This window comes from Epinephelus fuscoguttatus, linkage group LG7, assembly GCF_011397635.1.
Source record: "Epinephelus fuscoguttatus linkage group LG7, E.fuscoguttatus.final_Chr_v1".
In the NCBI taxonomy this organism is placed as follows: domain Eukaryota; kingdom Metazoa; phylum Chordata; class Actinopteri; order Perciformes; family Serranidae; genus Epinephelus; species Epinephelus fuscoguttatus.
Genome location: NC_064758.1, coordinates 32,245,427 through 32,265,569, shown reverse-complemented (window position 1 = coordinate 32,265,569; position 20,143 = coordinate 32,245,427). Strand labels below are relative to the sequence as shown.

The 20,143-nt window shown below is 40.0% G+C and overlaps 1 protein-coding gene across 1 annotated transcript in view; it reads left to right on the top strand.

Moving 5' to 3' along the window:
• LOC125892299 (uncharacterized) overlaps window positions 1–20,143 on the top strand; it is a 41,865-nt gene that overhangs the window by 7,245 nt on the left and 14,477 nt on the right. The gene's annotated exons all lie outside the window — the stretch shown is intronic.

Sequence of the window (20,143 nt, the reverse complement as noted above, 5' to 3'; positions counted from 1 at the left end):
GATCCTACAGGAGGATGCTCACATATACACATTTATCATCAATTGAATACTGAACCACATCTTCCTCTTCTTTGTTGTTCATTATATCCTCTAAGAATCAATTTTACAACTTTATACAATCAGATAGAAGTTTGACCTCCTTAACTCCCACTGCAGATGTGTAGACATTTAAAGATAAGATGGTTTTTGTCTTTGTTAGTTTACTTTATTTGCACGTATACAGACACATAAAAAAAGTGTGTAGGGGAGGTTATATATATTTATATTTATATTTATATTTAGATATATATTTAGTCTATTCAATAACAACAGTCATACCTCAGAGAAAACAGATAAAAACAAGTTTTGCATAGTATATCAAAGTATCAAGACTAAGCAGCAATAAAAAAAAATGATTTAAATGTACAAATAACAAAGAAGTTTATATTTACAAGTTGAGATCCATCACGAAGAAATCAATGAAGTGTTTTTAAGCTTTGCAAATAGTGATGAAAGTCAGTGATTCCAAATGGTCCTCTTTATTTCAATAAATACTGAATAAGGGAATTTTTTAAAAACTTTAAAATTGCTGATGGACATTTACCGCTTTACCACAAAGAATTCGGCAGTTGTTTGCAGACCTGCATAATGAACTTAGTGGACATTTGTAAGAACAGCTGCAGCAGTCAGCGTGTCTTGCTCACACCCACCTCCCACAAACCCTTCACAGCTCTTCAGTGCCAGTCAGTACATTTACATACATGCAGTAATCAAGCTAAGCTCATAGCTCGGCTAATCAGTCAAGTCTGACTTCTTGTCTTGTCTGAGTGTGTATGCAGAAGAGAAAATCGAATTTCTGACAAAGTACGTCTGACTCTGCCTCAATAGGCGGCGCTGTGTCCTTTTTAACATAGTACGTATTGAAATAGTTCCGGTTCTTGTTCAGAAACCTTTTTAAATAATTCTGCGTTTCGCGTTTTCCTACCATCCATAAACTTGAAAATGTTCAGCTCTTTTAGCTGTCAGGACATAAATGTAGTTTCCTTGTCCGTCCAGAAGTGCGTCTTCTGCTTCTCTGTCTCCATGGTGTTTGTTTGTTTGTTTATTTTTCTGGGTGTTACTGCACTGCTGCTACGTCATCTCCTTTTTCTCCTGGGTGAAAGCCTGCGAAAGAAAAAGTCGTGCATGCGCAGAATGCTGATCCGACTCCAGTCGGACTAAGTGGATACATGCGGCAATAGTTTGATTTTCAATCGAATTATCTAGGGGTGTTAATCGAGTTACAGATAGTCCAATTTCAGATGGTCTAAACTGTTGACATGCATTTAAAAGTCTGGTTTCAGTCGGACTAAGCTAATAATTTGATTTTCTCAAGCTGCATGTAAACGTACTGACTGACGACATTGGTTTTGTAAACCCTGCATAGTGATGTTGTGGTGCTATAATGTCAGCAGGACACATCACCTCTTCAAACCCTTCAACACCTTTTCAAACACAGACCCTGATGTTAAAGCACCAGCAGTTTCTTCCTACAGACAGGGTGCTCTTTAGCAGTCCTTTGCCTCTATCAGGCAACATCTCTTTTTTTTTTCTTCTTGCAGTTTCGTAAAACATTCAAGTAAAGTGAAGTCATCGCTGCACTTAATCCATGAAATGCACTTCTTAACTCACACAGCACAACATTGTACAACTTTCCGTGTCCCTCTGTCATGCTCAAACGACAATGCATCAGCGGAAACATTTACATCATGCTGCAACTTACAGTGCCTTATCCATCAACACACTCACACACACACACACACACACACACACACACACACGAACAGACACACACTCTTGAACCAATTGTTGTACAGACACACCAACATCAGCCGTGATAGGATTCTGTATAGGGACAGAGCAGTTGGTATGGAGGAGGAGGAGCTGACTTCATGCTGCTGCAGAGACACAAGGAGGACTGGAGGATTCATCAGTGCACACGGTGGCATGAGATTCCACCTGGAGTCCACCGAACAGTCAGTGGGAGATTCGTCGTCACATTTCCATGAAGACAATTTGGAAGTTTCAGCTGACCACCATCAGAGAAATGCTGCAGTCCTCCGAGCCTTTCAGAAAAGACTTTGCCCTTCAGCTAATGAAGAAGGCTCTGAGTTCAACACACATCCAGAGACGAAGGATAGGCATCTGTTTAGAAACACGGTTAAATAACCCCACATTTAGTTCTGTTACCAATGGTGCAAACAACCATGTTTTAGCTGACACACTCTCATTTACATCCACATTTCTCTATATATTCATGCAAACACACAAACTACAGCAAACATCTCTGTTGCCTGAAACGAAACATTTCTGTGGTTTCATTTTGAGCGCTGACCTGGGGTCAGCTCCTACACCCTTTTTCCCCCGACCTTTACAACAAGTGTGGAATTTAAAACTTGAGCAGTATGTTTACAAGTACGCTTTACAAACTGACATGAACAATATAAAGGTATGTGCAGTAGGTCTACTGTTCGTACAGTTTGTTGATTGTTAGAAACATCCCAGATTGTAACGGGATAATACTACCATACAAATGGTCAGTATGTCAGCATGATACAACACACAGTTCCCTTCATTACTAAAACATTTAGGGTTAAGGCACTGACAGCAGTAGCCACGTTTGATGATTGCCCTTCTCTCCACTCTTGTCTCTCAGCTTTCACATTAGTAATGTTGCTCCATACCCGAGTACACTTGCATCACCATTTGCGTGACATTCTTGTTGTGCTACAGTGTAGAAAAAGGCACCGAAGGCATACACTGTTGCCCCGGGACTGTCATCCATGGAGCAGCGAGGTGAAACTCTGCTCCTGGCCAGTGGAAGATCTGCTGCTGCCCGGTGCGGGGCTCTCTACCTCAGGTGGGAGCTCCGATTGCAGGTTGAAGGCGACAGCAAAGTTTGATCTTGATCTGTCTGTGGCAAGCTGCACCGCTGTCTGATTTTGAGGCATCAGAATTTAATTGAGACTGGTGAATAACTGGTTAAAAACTCCTGGGGCCGCATTCACAAACATTCTGAGATCACTCTCAGAGAGCTCCTAACTTAGCCTAAAAACTTTTAGTAAGGAGTCCTAGCTTAGGAGCAATTTAGGAACATTCAAAGTGCGACTCCCTTTTGTGAGCCTGAAAGGTGTAGACACCCAGAGGAAATGAAATGAACTGCATCATTTTGTTAGGTGGGAAATATGTGTGTATCCCTAATGACATCAACCACACATATTATCCCTGCACAATCTCATCTGTAGCATTTCATTTAATAACTGTCATTTTGTGTTTAGAGACCATTTCTCTGACCTCTTTGTGCTCCCACCATTTTATCCTCTGATTAAGAAACTCTTAAGCCTCTCAAAAGTCCTCCTTCCTGCTCCTAACAGTTTTCCACCTTAGCTCATTTAAGGTAAGCTGAGATGTTTTGTGATTAACTTTTAACTTTACAAGGACCTAGTCTTAACTTTAAGGGGAAATTCTAAGAAAACGTCACAATTCTAAGAATGTTTTTTTAGAATTTCGTCATTAGGAGCAGCTCTTAGCACTAGGAAGCTTTGTGAATACGGCCCCAGGTTGTCGCGTTGAAAAGCACACAGTTGGTGTTCACACCTTTTATGTATACTGTACAGGAGTACACATGAACCGTACGAGATCACCTTTTCAAATGAAGCATTCACACTAATCAAACTGGACATTCGGGTTGAGTGTTCTCGGATCTAGGCCTGCATTTCTGATGTGAAAGCCCACATACTCTCTCATCTTAGTCTGGAAGCTTAAAACTTATAAAAAAAAAACTTAAAAAACATCTTTGTTTGCAAATAAAAGTAAAAAAAAATAAAAGTCAAGCTTCACTGCTAGCTGATGCATTTTAAAGGACACCTGCCCTGCCCCACAAAGACACACAAAGGCCCACACACACAAAATACAATATGTCCTGTGTAAAGTGATTGCAGTATAACGAGACCTGTAAATGTTAGGAACCTGTCAAGGAGGAGGCAGCATTTACTCGGCACTTATCTGGCTAACTTTACAGTCGTGTTTTGAGAAGCCAGTCCCTTAATCATGACAATTAAACCAAACTTTCATTCTTGTGACTCAACAGAAGGCTTACATTGAAAAGCACGAATAAACTAATAATTATTAATTCCCTCAAACATTACTTAAAAAGTTCACAGTGCAATCGCAACAATGTATTGACAATGTCCTGGTTACTTTGCATAATCCACATGCCTCATTGTAAATAAATCTCTTTGAAACTTCTTTATAACAAATTGGTAGTTCCAGTGAAAACTGACAGATTGTTTTCAGTGATATGGTGAAATTCACCATTTTCATATAGTGACAGAAGTTCCAGGGATGCAGAGGCACATATAAATACGTATGGCTCGACATCAGTGAGGCTGTGTGAGAAAATATTCATTTGTCATTTGGTTAAACTGACCCTTTAATCTTACAGACTTTTGAAACTCTAATTTCTTTGGCTACATTGCCTGAATTTTGAAAAATCAAAGTAGGTCCAAGAGTGACAGTGAAGGTGTGTCCATTTCAGTTGGACTGCAATTTTGTTGAGTAGAATATCAGAATGTTAGGAACTTTAATAAGCCTTGATGACCACAAAAATAAACCACATAACACTACAATAAAAAACATACAAAAACAATAACAGGAAAACTACTCCGACATCTCCATTCACGGTAGTTTTCCAGAGGTCCATTTTGGTTCACCTGTTGGATCCACCTCTGTTTGACCTTTATGGAGCCTCTGAATGTGCAGCTGTGAGGTGCTGCCTCATTTCTGGAGAAGGTCCGGACTGAGCTGCTCTTGGTTAGGCAGAGGTCAAGTCTGGAGCGTTTGTGTTGCAGGGCGTCTCACAGGTTCACAGAGCGGTTGAGGTCAGGAGATGATGCAGGCTGAGACGGCATCTGGCGACCAGGTGTGGCCTGGTGAACAGAGGTGTTGTCGCCACACGTGATGATATGCTGCACAGTTTCATCTCTGCATCACACAACATCGTGGAACTCAGGAAAACTCAGAGTGGTCTTTTGTCAAATGAACTTTAGATTAAGGCTTTTTGAAGATAACTAGTGGATATTGCTCTCAGTGTGGATGTCGCGTTGCCTCACTGTTTTGCTGGTTGAAGCTTCAGTCACGTTGTTTCTATCTAGCAGTAGATTTAGTGTAAAACATCTCCACATCACCCTAAAGAAAGGCAAGGCAGGTTTAGTTATGAAGCACCTTATACACAGTTGTCATTCAAAGGGCTTAGAAAAATAAAGATAAAAAAAGAGGAATAAAAGTTCAGATCATTTTAATGAAAATATAAGTTTAAAGTTTGAAGCCAAGTTAATAAAACAAAAGCACCATGAAAATGTATTAATTAAAAGCTGTGGAAAAGAGAACAGTTTTTACCTTGGTTCTAACAATGGCTATGGTTGGGGTCTGTCTTCGTTCCAAGGGGAGATGATTCCAGCTGTGGGCAGCGTGATGGCTAAAACCTTTTCTCCACATTTTGAGTCTGACTCTAGCAGCAGCATTTTGGATGAATTGCCCCTGTCTAATGGTTTTATTGGGGAAGGCAGTAAGGAGTGCATGATGGGAGGCCACACTACAAGAAATCAAAGTGTGAATGATGTTTTCAAAATTCTCCTTTATCTGTTTTTTAAGATGCCGGACTCCTGATTTTATGACAGCTTTAATGAGGCCCCTGTAATTTAAGTTCTTCATCAGTGATTCAGGCACTTACGAAAGCAGCTCAGCCTTGCTTCTAAGTTTTTCCAGTGGCCACTTGTGGTATTGCAGCAAAAAAAAAAAAATCCCCAGCAGCCCAACAAGAATTTCCTCTTAGACCACCATTTTTAAAGAGATGTTTGGAAAACTGTTTACAGGACAGTTCCAGCTTCAAACAGTGTCATTTATGACTCTTTCTATGATAATTCTTTTTATCCATGGACGTATTATATTTGTAAAACTTTCCGCGAGCCAAGAAAAGTGATTTTAAAAATGTGTGACATCATCATAACAATGGTAAAGTCTAAGTCTAAAGTGGTAAGTTGTGGGCGGGACCAGTAAGAGAGACACTACTAGGCTTTATAAGTGGGCTGCATGTTGTGGAAGGAAACCTGGAAGTAGAAACTTTTTTTGCCGTGTGTGTCAGGCAAGCAATTCCACTGAACTGAACAGGCTATTATAATTGCCTATATAATTTATTATTATAAAAGATCTATGCAATGATTTCACCATGGTACCATAACCCCTCCAATAACAAACTCCCTTAATTTTTAGACGTTTAGAGGTCTAGTGTGTACGATTTAGTGGCATCTAGCAATGAGGTTGCAGATGGCAGCCAACTGAAACCTCTCCCATGTGCGAAGAGTGTACGAGATCTACGGTGGCTGAAGCAAAAAAGCAAACCGCCTTCACGTGAGCCTGTGTTTGGTTTGTCCCGTCTGGGCTACTGTAGAAATAACATGGCGGATTCTGTGGAAGAGGACCTGCTCCATATGTAGATATAAATGGCTTGTATAGTGTTAAGTGGATATACACTAATGTAAACTTCGTCATCAATATTATACTCCGTTCTGCCAGTATCCCTAAATACTACAGATCGGACCTTTAATGTTGCTGCTGGAAATTTAAACCCTCATAAATTATTACACAGAACACTGCCAAACACATTCATTTTTAATGGTTAAAGTGACGTTTGCACCCTGCCAAACACAACCTGAAATAATCCAACCAACAAAAGAAAGATGAACTTTACCTCAGATTATAAACACTTACAGTTTGGTTAAAGAAAAATGATCTATATGTGAAATGATTAGAGGAACAGATGGGATTTGATCAGCACTGTGACAAATGTGTTGTTTTAATGGCTCAAACATCTTTAAAATTACGACCACATTAACTTTACTTTTTACTCACACACTTCACACACTAATAAGCAAAGTGTTTGCTTTGTAACACCCACAGTCTGTGGGGGTGAAGTTGTCTTCATTGATGACCAATCGTCAGTTTCTCACCTGTTTCTTGACTTTGACTGTTGGTGTGGGAAGTGCATGACTGACTACCGATCACTGAACATCATGGAGATAATTCAGCATTCAACAAATACTGTGGATAAGCAAGGGACTGTAGTCTAAGTGCTGTTTTCATTTTGTCAACAGGATTATAATGTTCAGTTAATCATCCACACTGAGAGTGGACGGATTACAAAACAGACAGTAGTGATTTTCCTTTTTATCATGTTATAAGAGAGGCATACCTCGTGTACTTTCAGGTGTTCCTGTTTGTAAAATCTGTCAGGTGATCAGAACATGTTATTAGTAATACAACCTTTATCATAAACTTCACAAACTTCAGCTTGTAGTCTGAGGCAAAGGCTACACGATATTCAAAGAAAAAAAAACCCATAAGATTATTTTGACAGATAATGTGTTTGCAATATATAATATTTAATTTTCACTGATGATGTGAATTTGCTACATGAACATGAGAAATTTCATTTTTGTAAAACATTTTCTTTTTTTTGCATGTACATCATGACACTTGGCTCTATAAACATATGGAAATAGGAAAAGATGAAATCTAACAATCATCACACCCCACCGGTAGATAAAATGTTATATTAAATTTATATGAACCTTAAAGGGCATGTTTTTGTGTCTAAGTGACTAATGGGAAAATAGTTTTGAAATTGGTCCAGTATTGAGCAAGACTGCTGCAGACAGCAACCGCGAAACAGGCTGCAGTGTGGTCACTTGAGGTACTTGTGCACCATCAGTTTGCATCCACTGAAAGTGCGTGTTATGGTCACTAACAGGCTCACAAATATTGTGCTAATTGTCTGACAACATTATGGAAAGGATCACTACAGGAATAGACCTTTTTGTTAAAGATTAAGATCCTCTTTGTTTAACTAGAAACAGCCTTGAAATCACTATTGCCAAACCCACCAGACTCCATTTAAAAAAACCCTGTGATTTTATCATTGTAAAATATGCTTCATTCAAAGTCGACAGCAGCAGCATAAAACTCACAAAGCCTCTTGGTGTGTCTTTTCCACTGTTTGAAAATCACCAACTGTGATTGAAGTTGAAATAAATCCTTGATTCACCCAGTTAGATGTGAAAATATGGTGGTCAGTTTTGTTTGTACGCCAGGTGTTGATACTGTAGCTTGTTGTGTGGCTGTCAGCTGCAGCAGTCTCAGTCCATACTGGACACAAAAAATTGTCTCTCATTGGTCACTTAGACACGAAAATGTGGGAAAAATATTATCCAGATTAAAAAACACCAAAGTTACCCTGTAAGCCGTAAAGAAAGTTAAAGTGCATTTTTATCATGATGTTTTCTGCACCACACAGAAGCCATGTATACGACATGGGAGTGGCAATGATGAGGCATATTTGTGTTTGGAGTATCATACATGCATCTTCAACATGTTAAATTGCAGTCATTTAATTGCTTTTACAATCATTGACTGAAAGCGACTCCTGACACAAAAGTTAAGGTCCAGTTCCAGGAACAGACAGGATCTGTGACACAGACTGCTCTGATATGTAGTAATCTTTCATCAGCCTTGACTCGAATTTTGTTTGTATTTGTTTGGACATTTTTGTGCCTTTATTACAGATAGTAGAAGAATGAGAGAAAGTGAGGGAGAGAGATGCAACAAAGGTCCCTTTCTGGACCTGAACCTCAGATGTTGTGGTTCATGGGTCCCAGGAGCATCTCTGTTTCCTAACTGCTGTGATCAAGTGCACACTGATAGACACATGAGACAGAGTGGGAGATGCCCGCAGTGCAAGTTTTTCACTTTCACAACTTGTCCATTCAGAACAGGTCATTTTCATTTACAACACACTGTCTTTCTCTCCGTGTTAATATCTCCACAGGGAGAGAAGCAGCACAACATATTTACATTAATAATTACAAGAATAATACTTAGGTAGTGTTATGTTTCTTTTTTTAGCGTGTTCTTCCATATTTGTTGTATATCTGCTTAAAATATTTGTACAGATGACTAAGAAAAATCCACAGATGACTGTCATTCATCCGTTGAAGGTTGAATGTTACTAATTTATTAGTTTCAACTTTAGTAGGTTCTTCTCTGCTCACTTCTTCCTGCTTCATTGTCTTTCCCCTCTGCCTTTAGCTTAAATCTCATCGGTTGGCAGGAAACTTGTCTTGTGTGTCATTAAGAAAAAAGCACACAGTGAAACTCAACACTTTCAGAGTCACCACAAGGGATGTAGTCTTCAGTCCTCCCATCATGGAATAGTTCAATCCAACCAGCAGGCCCACTGAGTTTGTATATTCCTAAATAACAAATTCCCTGATTATAGAAGGCCACAAAAATGGTACTCAACAGAAACCCAAAAGGGATTCTTTGGCTTGTAATTATAGGGGAACCTGTTTTGGTACTAAATGGCACCCATCTCTAAAAGGTGCTACACAGCACCTTTGTCACCTTTGTACTATATAAAACCATTTAAAGTACAGCATTGTATTTCAATTTTTTAACCTGGGGGACCTTAAATAATGCCAGCTTTTACCATGGAGGAGTCAGTCTACTTCTAAATGACACTTACTTAAAATGTAAATAATTATTGATCATTTCTTACATATGTTGCCTCAATGTATTAAAAATCCTGTAATGAATGCCTACTGAGCAACACAATATGCTACTTTTTCAAACCTAGACTGTTTCTGTGTGCATGCAGAAAGGTTTTAGCCATTGCTTTTATGGATTAACCTCCACAAGTACACCGTGTGCAGTCTATTAAAATGTGTTTTTATTCTTTCCCTTATAAACTACACTACACAAACAATACATGGTAGGTTTGGAAATGAACTTTATTGTCAACCTGCCACTGTTGCTGGTGGATTCATAAATCTACCAGCCAGTCAATAGTTTACCATTGTTTTATTGGATGGTGAGTGAAGAAAATCTGGTAGCCACATACATGTTTTACCAACATTTGGCTGGTGCTAATTTCCAACCCAGCTTAAAATGTTCTTTGTGAACCAGTCATGTTACATTCCAGAAGTCATGCCACAGAACCACTGAGGCACTGGCATTTTTTTTTTCCGTGCGAAGGAGGTGCTACTTTCAAATAATCATGACTTTTAACGTGTGTGACATCACATTGAGGTGATGGACTGTATCACGACTATTAGACAAAGTCTGAGCAAAGCTCTCACAGAGGGCTGTTTAATTTCTCCAAATGTTTCACTCCACCCTCCTGCAGACACATCACCAGCTCAGCACAATGCTGGGTTTTTGTGTGTTCATACAACCTCAGAATTACTAATCTGCTCATATGATGCTTTAATGATTAAAGTTCTGGCAGGGTCCACTAGGATAACACCCAGTGGGGATAATCCACACACACTCAAACATCTGTAACTACGATACATTAAATGGGATGACAGTGTTACCAAAACCTTAAATATTACACTTTTATGTTAGGCCCCTTTTCTTGGTAGGGACATAAAATGCATCATTGTATTTATTCTTTATTATATTATGTATTTCTTACAGTAAATTGCAGTCCTTACAAGGGTGCGCAGTTAGACTGCAGCAAAGTTCAACTTGAGTGCAGTGTGACCACATGATGTGGTGTCACTGCCATGGGAAAGGCATGTGATTTCTGTTGATTGGTGTCTGTGTTTACAGCAGTAACAAGTCACTCTGGGTTAGAAATGTATTTTTCCACCATGGGTCGGCGTACGCACACTAGCATGTGCGATATTTAGTGTTTAGAAGTGAGCTGAGTTTAATTTTCAGTGTCAGGTTTTAGTTAAAATCTATTCTTCTATTTTCTCTTGGCTGTTGTAGCTTTTTGTCGCCTCTTTTCAATGTCAGTGCTCCCGTTGCATCTCCACCACATGCTCTCAAAGCTGTCATGAGATCTGCATGTTTCTGATGGTCTAATAATTTCAGTCCCTCAACATTTAATTGTGAAACACGAGCACCCTCTACTGGACAAATGAGTGATGTGCAACCAAAGAGAAAACACTGCTGACATTCTCAGTACTTCACAGTTAGTGAGAGGTTATGCCCCCTCCAGTGGTGTAGTGGAGAGCATACACAGGTATATGGGACATATCTACCTCTTTTTCTGGCCAGTGACAGTATACCCACCTATGGAATATACGGGAGGGTATACCCACCCCCACCTCAGTAACCTGCCCATCTCCCTGACAGTACACCCACTTCATCATCTACCACTACTCCTCTGCCTCCTCTGTATTTCTGATGTTTGTCCCCTGTTCAACTAAGATAGAAACCTCAGATATGTTTTAGAAAATATTATTTGAGTTTTCTTCAGCATTTCCAAAAGAAGTCTAGTCAATACAGTCATATGGTAAAAAAGCCACAACCACAGTGTTTCACTATATTTTAAGTGGCTTTTTTAAGTCATGTGCTGCTGGAGTATAAACCCACTCAGTGTGTTGCCCTCTGGTGATATAAGCCATGAAAACAAACATACATATTCTCCCTCTCAACCTCATGTGACTTTGTCTCAAAACACCAACCAAGTATGAGCCAACAACTCACATACACAAACTCTCCAACTTGGGCCTTAAACAGTGAGATCATGTTGTTTCAATTTATCCTTACAGTCAATCGTTTCTGAAGTAAAATCCCCTGTAAACTACAGAGGCAGAGCAAAGTATATTTTTGGACTCATAATGTCATGAAAGGACTAATGATAGCTTCCCCTTTACGAGTTAATATGAGACTGACCCCATTGTGTAGCCTTGATGTGTGCCCTTCATTGTGCCCTCTAGTGGCTGAATCCAAATGTGCAGACTTCAACACACTTGTGGACTTTGGTTGCACTTTCCAGGGAAGTCTGCGAGCGCTGAGGGCTGTTTCAGTCCACAGTTCATCCAGTCCACAAGGGGCTTCCAGCAGACTTTCTGCACACTTCGAGAGAGTTTGCTTGGGGTGCAGGCATAACCAGACTTAAATAATTTAATTACCCACTGTTCATCTCAATACGGACGTGACGTTGTAGTTTTTTTTCAAGTGCTGACTAAAAACATAAAACAAACATATTATTATGAATGTGTTGAACCAGTATTGTATTTGAGCGCAGAAATAATATTCAACCACATCATGATACATAGACATGTAGTAATTAGTAATAATATAATGTGTGTGTGTGTGTGTGTGTGTGTGTGTGAAGGTTACTGCAGGCTAGTATCACCAGTGAAAGTGAAAGCCAATCCAGGATTCACTCTCTGTTTAGAACAAGCTTTATCTGCTTGGAGTTTTGCCACATTGCATTTGCATTTTTTTCCTGCACTGTGTCCGCGATTTTTGTAGCTTCCTTTTATATGCATGTTGCTTACAGTCTGTCAGCTGATCGCTACCTTTTTATACAGTCCCGATTTCACCTGCACACTGTCCCCAGAAATGTCCTGAACACAGTAAAACGAAGAAATTAAGGAAATGCAGGCAGAGGGTAGAGTCTCTGCAGATAAATACGCTGCCACCCACATGGACAACCATTCACGTTCAGATTTACACCTACGGACAATTTAGAGTCACCAATTAACCTGCATGTCTTTGGACTGTGGGAGGAAGCTGGAGTACCCGGAGAAAACCCACCCTGACATGGGGAGAACATGTAAGCTCTGCACAGAGGGGCTCCCCACCCGGGGTTCAAATCAGGAATCCTCTTACTGTGAGGCGACAGTGCTAACCACTGCACCACCGTGTATTTTGCATCAGTCTATACTGTTTTTTTTTTGTTTGTTTGTTTTTTGAGAAAATTCTGCATGCTACACCCGTAAAGCTAGATCCGATACAACAGTGCCCGATGCTACAGAGCAATGCCGGTGACACATGATTTTCAAATTATAGAAATGAGCTTTGGTTCTCACCTTGGAACAAGGATGTTGCATTTCATAAATACTGAACTATCGAGGATAAAGTTAAAGATGTACTTTGTGGATCATTTTGTCTGGAGTGTATTTTCAGCTGCGTTGTCTGAGCAGCTCTATGGATGGCAGTGTCACTCTGTTGGTCAGCAACTTCACTATTTTGGTCCTGACTGAAATATCTCAACAACTGTCAGATGGATTATCACACATGTTTGCACATCAGCGGTTCTTAGATGAAACCCACTGACTCTGATGATCCTCTGACCTTTCCTCTGGTTCAGCCATGAGATTGTCATTTTTTATTTTTAATGAAATGTCTTGATAACTGTTGGGTGGATTGCCATGAAACTTGGTTCACACATTCATGTTCCTCTCAGGATGAGGTATGACTCTTGAACCTTTTATCTAGTGCCATCATCAGGTTGACCTAAGTTGGGAGAGTGGTGGTTTAATTTAGTTTAGTTTGGTCATTTACTTACATTACTTAGATACACACAAGAAAAGTGACTAACCAAAGTAAGTTTATGCTGACGAAGAAGGTGAAGGATGAACCCTGTACCCAGGGCGTAAAATTAACCCCCGCCAAGCGCCATTGTCGGGTAAAAAATGAGTTTGGCGTGTAAAACAAAAACACACATCCACCAGTGGCCGATGGAAAATTTTGAATTGCATGTGGGTTTCTTATGTGCTTTGACCATTTCTGCCAGCTGTGTCAGACTATTTTGACCCTCGCAGCTTATTGTACGTGTGCCAGGAAGGCATGACATGAGCTACGGGAACTCTGGGCATTCTATGGTAACTTCTGAGCAACATGTGGCGACACATTTCTGCCGTGAAGCCACCACCAGAAAAGAGGATAGACAAAGATGAACATGTTGGACTTGGACAAGAAGAACAGACAGTTAAACGGAGTACAAATGTCGCACGGCATTTTGTTGAAAAACAGAAACTAGACGAGGCTGGCCAGCCGTGGTCATGGCTGACCTACAACCCGCACACCAACACGATGAGCTGCAGCCTTTGCTGCAAGCACGCCAAAGAAACACAGAGGACAGGGTTGGATTTTACTAAAGTTGGATTTTCATACTAAAAACGTAAGGTAATTATTTTTTGTCAAACAAGGCATGATTTTTTTATTTGGCTGGTGAAAAATATGTTTGGCCGGTAAATTAGAGGTCACTAGCCAATGGCAGATGAGGTAAAAAGTTAATTTTACACCCTGCCTGTACCTATTGCACCTACCTTTTTAACATTAATACGAATTTCTGAGAACTTCCTGATCTGTTGAAGAACTGAGTTGACCCAGATCTACTTCACAAAATACTTTCAGGTTCAGACAATTTTGAATTTTTCTGATAAAAATAAGAAGACATTCTCAGCATGTCACCTGTTCATAAATTGTGGTCAGTGCTGGTACAAGGAAGTATGTTCACACGTGCAAACACCTGCGCAAATGCAGACCAAAAGCAGGAGAAGTGACGACCCTGTGGTCCATGTGTTGAAACGTTGATGCAGAGCACTTTTCTCCATTTGCCCATGTATTCATACTCCACAAATCTGCTCATCTTTAAGTGCAAATGAAATATATTAACATCTCATCTGAGATTTCAGTTATGTAACCAGAGCCGTTATTAACTCCACAAACCTGTTCACAATATCAGTAGATTTTCCAAAAGCCAAAGATATCATTTAATAATTGGGAAATTAATTACAGACAGTAAGTTATAATAACACCACACACAGAAGTGCATAATACTGTTTGTAAATTGTTTCTTATGTTTTCAAAGTGATAAATTCAGTCAATATAATCTTGTTTATTCAGAGACAACAAATGTTCTTTCTCTCATGGTCTGATGAATGAACTAGCAGTGTGGTGTGTCTGTTGCTGTAATATATCACATACAGTGGGGCTGTGCTCATATTTTCTCTCCAGCTGTGTTTTCATTACTGCAACATGTTCCTGCATTTGGGACTAAGCCTTCAATTAGAAACAGGATGCTGAATGAGCCTCGTGGGGGGAAGTGTATTCTCATAGGTCATATTCGTTTGCCTGACAGCTGAGGTTATGACACCAGTGGTCATTGTTTACTGGTGTCTCTTCAGTGATTATGAATTGTGTGCATACAGTGTGTTGAACGGTACAAGAATAACCACGTCTATCGATAATAGGTTTTGTCTCATATGGAGGGATCAGTTGGACGTGTATAAAATTATTTATTGAGGTTAGCAACACAGAAAGGTTTTTGGGTTTAGACCCCATTAGTGTGAAACGTCTTCATTAGGCCTATATGAAGATTCGAGTTAGAACGGGATCCAGTCGAGATGCTGGTAATCGTGGAGTCAAGCCAGCAGGTGGTTGATGAAAACTCTCAGGTGAATCACCTGGAGGTAGCGGTGGAGATGGTGGGGTACACAGTAGTAGGTCTGACAGACAGAACGACAGACTTGTTGTGATATTTAAAGAACAGCATCCAAGGAATGATTGGACCCGAGAGAGGTCACTGGCTAGACATGGTGACGTCAGTGAAGATTACAGTGAGAGGAAACAGCAGAAACAACCCACAGAGGGATAAAGATAAAATGTGTAAGAAACAAGTATTTGCCTGAGTGCTTTGAACTCCTCAAGTTAAAAAAAAAACCCCATCAATTCAGAGCGGAAAAGCACCTCATGGCATCTTTTTCTTGTCATCTTTTTCCCCATTGTTCAATCGGATGATTTGAGAGGCGGGCCTTCTGTGGTGGTCATGACAACAAGTTTACAGTTGGTAAACAATGGAGGAGAAACCAGTGGTAGCAGTTGCTGGATACCCAGAGCTGTACGGCCCGACAGTAGACAGCAGGTTGTCAAACTGCCCCAGAGGCATCCTGAAATATGCCTGGAAACGGTCATCATGGAGGCGAAGCTCCTGGACCAACTGGTGGTACTCCCCGTGATCCAGGGTCTCATGTACCCAAACAGATCTCTGTTTCCCTGTGCCCAGCAAACTATTTACTGACAGCCTCTCACCCTCAACCAGAGCTACAGCAAGTACCCTCTGCCTCAACATTTTAGTAAATAGCTACTAATTACTGTGAAATAAACTTAATAAATAGCTGGATTACACAGAAGGGTTAGGGTAGGGAGGTGATGGCGTGGTCGCCTAGCAACAATAAAAAGACACACCAAGCATTTTTTATTAGTGGCATTTTTCTTAAAAAAGGCAGTGAGGTGCACCTTGCATTTTGGAAACTGCAAAATGCTTTCTCTGTGGTCGGGGCCTTAGGGTGCATCTGAAATTAGCAGAGGTGCACTGGTGGCTACAATGTGGGCTGGAAACAGCTATGGAAATAGTGGAGAATATAAAGTATAAATAATTTATTTCACTCAAACACTTTAACCAAAATCTGCACTGAAAATAGTAAATCAGTCTGCATTGATCTTTGAATTAATGTGGATGATTCTCACAGTATCTTTATACTGTATAAAAAGCTTCTCCAGTTCATGAAATCTGCAGCATCTGAAAGCAGCAGGATTGATATGTTGAATTTGCAGCCTCTGAGTGCAGTGCTGTCACGCACGGCTGTTCACTGTGCTTAATCGCCTGAAAACAACACAAGGCTACAATATAACCATACAGAACTCTCACTTATCAGACTGGTCGGTTCTAACTCTTTTCTTTGAAGGAGACATCCTGTTCATCACAGTCTCTTTCCTAACTTTCTTTCAAACTTGGCGTTTCATCTTTTATCCGTGAAACACATTGCAGTGGGTATATGTTTGGTGGCACAGCTGTTTCAGGGCTGTAAGACCAGTGATGTGACAGGCTGAGAGAGTATTTAATAATCACCACACCCACTGATTGATATTCACCTTCATCCAGCACGTTCTGCACATACATGAACCAACATAGAAGGTGCACATGGAAATGCCCACACAGTTTGTGTGCCTATTATACAGATTTAAACTGAGGATGTAAAATAGTAAATAGTATATTAGTAATATAAAATAGTAGTTTATGGTGCAGTGCATTAGTTTACATCCCCACAGAACCCGGCCTGGGAAAAAAGATCCTCCTTATAGAAGCTTCATCATAAATACATTAAATAAAGAAATTGCATGTCATCCTTTGAGGACTGCGTGAATATAAATTGTTTTTATGACTTGTTGGATTGATCCATATAGTAATTAAAAGGGGATTTTCTTGATTGTACGGTTATCTACCATAGTTTCATAGGTATGTGTGTTCTGAACGATCTTCTTCATTGACCGATGAAGGAAAATGAAAAAGAGAGCATCATACCTTGAACCACACAAATGCTTGTTTCATACACACACACACACACACACGCGCACTTATTATTTTAAAACACGACCACATTTTCTATCCAACAGGATCATATAGTTAGTCATAGCACAACTTTCCAAGCGCCAACATTTGACAACATTACAAAAACTGCGTCACTGTTCATGTTTTCAGTTCAGTTCAGTAGACAGTATGAAATCCATTGCTTTTTTAAATTCAGTTTTCTTTAATTACTTTTACTTTTACTCTTTTACAGTGTTGAATGTTTGCATTTTTGGCAACATACTACATGAAAGTGACTTCGTCATCTTTAATTTATAGATGCACAATGTAACAAAATAGTAAGTCACATATTTGCTGCAGTAAAAGCTTCATCAGCAACACGAAATTGCTATTAGTGATCAAGAACAACATCATCCAATAAACATGACCTTTGGACATAGATTAAACAAATACAGTAAAAAGCACAGAAGGGAAAAACACAAAAATGCACAGCCCTGTTCTAATCTAAGTGACCTCATCTGTGTTGTTCTGTATCCATTTTTAACAAAATCCAAAAAGTCCCCTGTTTTGATTTAGAAGTGTCCATGTGATTCAAAGAACTTCAACACCTGGCCATGTCTCAGACTGAGATTGGAATCAGCTGTGGTCGGTCTATTTAACACAAGTTATACCAGCTATTTGTCAGTGATTTTTCAATCAAACATGATTATCAGCTGTTTCAGTATAGCTTTTGAGCTGCTGTTGAACATTAGGTTTTGATTTCTGGCATGCTGCGTGCAAGCATTTGTAAATAAGACAAGAAAGATCCATAATTTTGGTATCAGGTAAGCTTGCATGTAAAAAAAAAAAAAAAAAAGGAAAAAAAAGGAAAAAAAAAACATTTTAGAAATGTGTTGATTATATGCATATTCTGTGAAAACAACATAAATTGTGTAAATGGCATTGTCCATACTGTCCCAATGTTGTGCTAATTGACCTTTCACTATGCCCCGTCCCTTTGTTATGATCTGACAAGCTGTCACAGTAACCATGGATCCCACACTGTAACTAACTGCACTCCCTGAAGAAATATTATCATATTGTTGGAAAAATGAAAGAGTGATTTCAGAGAGAAGCAGACAGAGGGGTCTACAGTCTGTGTTTGAAGGATATATCCAGGATGTCAAACTGACTCAGCAGCAACAACAGGTTAAAAAGACAAAGATAGTTAGAAGCTAAAGCCGAACTATAGCCTGCAGATCACAGTGTCAAAGTGAACCACCACATCACTGCTGATCGCCACAGAACACAATGAATATAAAGGGAAACTTTGCTGATATTGAACCAGCTGTGTGGCATCACAGTCTGTGCAGATGAACGGTGTTTGGCTTCGCCCCCGTGCTGCTGCCAGCACCCAGACCTCCACTGCTGGACTGTCAGGAAGCTCCAAGGGAAGGAAAACATAGTTCATCTGTGCACAGTGCGATGACACACAGCTGGTTGAATATCAGCAAAGTTTCCCTGCTTCCCTTCACTGGTTCCTGTACAGCAGGGTCGGTCTTTGTTTCACTGTTATAATCATTACAAAGCAAAAGCAGCATGTGCATACATTCAGTAGGCTATATCTTCAGTAGCTAGCTAGCTAACCCTACACTTTTCAGGGTTTGATTTTGGTTCTGGAACAGGGAAGAAACATATCTTTTTCCAACCTCTTCAGGTTACGAGTATCATTAATACACGACGTGCCCCAGGCACAACATTTAGCTCCAAATCCACAAAACCAGCCTGAAAATGAAGGAAATCTGAAACGAATGCATTAGAGTCAATGAGACACAGCTGTGTTGTTGTCTGACCCTGGTTTGAGCTGGCCAGATGCTGCGTTATGACTGACCAGTCTTCGTCCGAGTGGGACAAAGCGAAGGGTCAGGATTAACTGGTTTCTTTGCTTTGATTTTTCGCCTTACACCAGTTCTGATCATCCCTGAAACAGACAGCAGATCACATCTATCAGTATTTTTTTTTTTCATATTCTTGCAGTCTTCCTCGTTCAAATACAAATGATCAACTGCTGCCATATTTATCAGAAATTTGAAAGCTACACAAACTGTTTGCCTGTGTGGATCGAATTACAGTCAGTAATAGATGAGAAATGTGCATTCACAGGACTTTAATTATCATAACTCAACATACTGGCTCTGTCTCAGTAATCCCCTATTAGATGCTCATCATTCATTTTATATCCTCCAAAATGGCACTGAGGAAAAAAGTCTTACAGAACACCAGCAGAGTGTAGAAGGGCATAACTGAGCAGGTGAATGTTGTCACATCCTCCCAGAGAGCTGTGCAGGAAGATTAACTTTAGTGGTATTTCAAAACTGAAGGTCACAGGAGGAGACCAGGGATAACTGCCAGTGTGCTTTCGCAAACCAAACATTTGTGCCTTCACTGTGGATGTGTTCCTCTCTGAGATTGTTTCTTATGATGATAATGATTTCACATGCTACCCCGGAAACTCTTCACTGAGTGGTAGTCTGTCAGATCTCACCTGTAGCTTCCCTCTAAAGATTTTTGGGAAGTTTAAAGCATTTAAGTCATGCTCGTCATGATGATTGAAAAAGCACCTATAGCAAATTATATTCTTTATAATATTAGGCAGGCTAATTTTATCAATGGAAATGATTTTAAAAGATGTTTGAAAGGTCATAACAATTGATTTAAGAAATGAAGGGAGTTTTCACACTTGGTCCTTTTCAGCCCTCTAAGTGGACTTAAAGCAGTTACTCAGTAGTTTTTCTGAAGTTCGCTTCAAGTCCACTGTGCAGTTCGCTTAACCTGTGCACTGTGAGCACAAAGTACTTCAGGTTCGCTTTGCTCTTTGCCAGTTTATTCAGCCCTCTAGATCACATGCTGTTGCAATGGGACGGTTGTAAAAACAGACCAAACCACGTCGGCGTGTAACGCCAGCAAGGACCCAGG